The sequence below is a fragment of the Cynocephalus volans genome, chromosome 9, assembly GCF_027409185.1.
Source record: "Cynocephalus volans isolate mCynVol1 chromosome 9, mCynVol1.pri, whole genome shotgun sequence".
Taxonomy (NCBI): Eukaryota; Metazoa; Chordata; class Mammalia; order Dermoptera; family Cynocephalidae; genus Cynocephalus; species Cynocephalus volans.
Genome location: NC_084468.1, coordinates 5,508,662 through 5,512,206, shown reverse-complemented (window position 1 = coordinate 5,512,206; position 3,545 = coordinate 5,508,662). Strand labels below are relative to the sequence as shown.

The window sequence follows — 3,545 nt, the reverse complement described above, 5'->3', positions numbered from 1 at the left end:
AACCAGCCAGCCCGTTTTTTTCTAGTTTCTTAAGGTGGAACCTAAGACCACCGATTTGAGAACTTTTTTTTCTTTTCAATATAGGTGTTTGTGCTGTAAAGTTCCCTCCAAGAATTGTATCAGTGATATCTCATGGATTTTGATACAGTATGTTTTCATTGTCACTTAGGTAAAAATACTTTCTAATTTCCCTTTTGATTTCTTCTTGAATACGAGTTATATAGAAGTATGTTACTGAGTTTTCAACCATTTGGAGATTTTCCAGTGCTCTTTCTGTTATGGATTTCTAGTTTAATTCCATTATGACAGAGCACATATTTTTTGTGACTTGAATCTTTTTAGATTCATTAAGACTTGTTTTGTGGCCCTTATATGGCTTATTTGGGTAAACGGTCTTTGGAGTGTATTTGAATACTATTCTGCTATTGTTGGGTAAATGTAAACCAGGCTCAGAGGGTGACAGCATTGTTCATGTCTCCTGTTTCATTACACATTTTTGGTGTACTTTTTTTCATCAATTATTAAAATAGGATTATTAAAATCTACAACCATAATTGTGGATTCACCTATTTTTCCTTGCAGTTCTATGAGATTTTGCTTCATGAATTTTGAAGATCTGTTATTAGGTGCATAAACATTAAGACTATTACATCCTTTTACTTGTCCCCTTTATCATTATAAAATTACTTTCTTTAACCCTGGTAATATTTTTTACTGTGAAATTTACTTTGAGACTAATATAGCCATTTAAGCTTTCCTTGACTAGTTTTAGCATAGTATGAGGGTAATTGAAGAAGTTTGTGGAAAAATAGAATTGAAGATAATACAAATCTTTCCATGAACTTTTTGAAGTACCCTCATGTATCTTTTTCATTGTTTTACTTTTAACCTATTTCCGTCTTTATACTTAAAGTGGGTGTTCCGTAGGCAGCATATATTTCAGTCTTGCCTTTTCTTCCAATGTGACCATCTCTGCTTTTAATTGGGATGTTTAGACCATTGCCATTTAATGTAATTACTGGCTCAGTTAGGTTTATATCTACCGTCTTGATATTCGTCTTCCATTTATTTCTTCTTTCCTTTTTTCTGCCTTCTTTGGGATTAATTTTTTAATGACTTCATTTTATCTACTTTGTGGCTTATTAACTATGACTCTTTGTTTTATTATTTTAGTAGTTGCTTTAAGGTTTATAGTATACAACTTTAATTTATCACAATCTACCTTCAAGTGATACTGTGCCACTTTTAAGGTTTCAGATACTTATACTTACTGACAATAGGACACCTCCGTTATCCCCTCACACCCTTTCACTATTCTTGTCATACATCTTACTTTCATAAAAGTCATAAACCTCACACAACATGGTAAGTATTTTTGTTTCAAGAGCCACTCATACTGCACAGAGATTCAAGTAATAACTGGTCATAGTGTGTATTTACCTGGATAGTTACCACAGGTGATGTTCTTCATCCCTTTTACAGATCCATATTTCCATCTCCTGTCATTGTCCTTCTGTTTGAAGGACATCCTTTAACATTCCTTGTATTGTGGGTTTGCTAATGGTAAATGCTTTCCGTTTTTATATGTCTGAGAAGTCTTTGTGTTGCTTTTATTTTTGACAGATATTTTTATGGACTATGAATTCTAGGTTGACAGTATTTTTTTAAATTCAGTACATAATGCCTTCTCACCTGCATTATTTTCTACAAGAAATCTGTTGTGATCCTTATCTTTGTTCCTCCATATGGAACATGTCCTTCCCTGCCCCATTCTCCTTTTCTGGCTACTTTTATTATGGCTGATTTTGAGCAATTTAATTATAATGTGCCTTAGGTGGTTTTCTTCATTCTTGTTGTTCTTGGGGTTCATTGAGAATCTTATATTTGTGAGTGTATAGTTTCATCAAATTTGGAAAATTTCCAGCCATTATTTCTTTTTGTGTGTGTGGTTTTATAATTTTATTTGACAATCAGCAGTTAGTTCTCATCCACATTGACCATCTGCAGGTTTTTAAAGGTGGTAACAGGTACACAGGTGACCAAAGTATAGAGCTTGTTTGGTGAATCTCTATCCTCGTACGTGTTCTGGACAACCTCACGTGGATACGGTAGGGGACATTCCTTATTCCTTTGGCCCAGACAGCTTTGTTAAGCCTGGTATCAATGCACACATCTGGAGTCCCCATCTCCTTCATAGCAAATTACCAGATCTCTTTGAGTGCCTGAGGTGCACATTTCCTGAAACCCACTGCATGGATATGCTTGTGAATGTCGATGGTGTATTCTCGGGTCACCACCTCATTGATGGCAGAAGGGCCCTTCTTCTTGCCACCCTTCTTTGCAGGAGCCATCCTGCTGGGCCCAAGTTAGAAAGGAAAAAAAGCTCCAGCTATTATTTCTTTGAATATTTGTGTTCCTCTCCCTCTTCTCTTTGAGGGACTCCAATTACACATACATTAGACCTCTTGATGTTTTCCCTCAGCTCACTGGGTGAGACTCTGCTCCTTTTTAATATTATTTTTCTTTTCTTAGTCTTTTTACTCTCTGTTTCTTTACAGATACTTTCTATTATTGTCTTCAGGTTAACTAATCTTTTCTTCTGCAATATTCACTCTGCTGTAAATCCCATTCACTGTGCTTTTCATCTTGGACATTATAGTCCTTATCTGCAGTAGTTTGATTTAGGTCTTTTTTATATCTTCTGTGTCTGTTGTATGTTCAGTCTTTCCTCTGGCTTTGAGAATGTATGGAATATGGATAGAATAACTGCTTTGATGGCCTTGCCTTTAATTCTAACATCTCTGTCAATTCTGAATCAATCTCAATTGATTGAATTTTCTCCTCAGTATGGGTTGCGTTTTCCTGCTTTTGTGCATAGCTGGTAATTTTTTACTGGATGCCATACATTGTGACTTTTACCTCATTAGGTGCTGGATATGTTTGTATTCCTAATTCTTGAGTTTTGTCGTGAGATGTAGGCAACTCATTTAGAAACAGCTTGATCTTTTCAAGTTTTGCTTTGATGATTTGCTAAGCATGTTTGGAACAGTTCTCAATCTAGGACTAATTATTCCACACTAATGAGGCAAGACTTTCCTGAGGAGTCTACCCAATGTCCTGTTAATTATGAGCTTTTATAGTCTGGCTGGTGAGAGCAGGCACTATTCCTGACTCTGTGTGTGCTCTAGACACTGTTGGCTCAGGTCCTTTTGGGTGGTTCTTTCCCTGGCCTTGGGTAACTTCCTCACATGTCTGTGCTGATCAGTACTCAACTGAGTACTCAAGTTGGACCCCTGCATATCTCCAGACCTCTCTCTTTTCAGCTCTCTCCTCTCCATTAGTCTGCCCTGTGAACTCCAGCCACCTTGGTCTCCTCTACCCGGGGATTCCACCAGGCTCAGGTGGGCAACCTCTCCCTGTAGCATGGCCAAGAAACTCTCACACACAGTCAGCTCGAGGAATCCTCAGCTTTTCCTTGTCTGTTTCTCACCCTTAGTGATCGCTGTCCTTTACTGCCTGAGGCCCAGTTGCTTGAAAACCACTGT

The 3,545-nt window shown here is 37.3% G+C and overlaps 1 pseudogene; it reads right to left on the bottom strand.

Annotated features, from left to right (window-relative positions):
* Window positions 1-1,977: 1,977 nt before the first annotated feature.
* On the bottom strand, window positions 1,978-2,369 carry LOC134386422 (large ribosomal subunit protein eL31-like; annotated as a pseudogene).
* Between the last annotated feature and the right edge of the window lie 1,176 nt (window positions 2,370-3,545).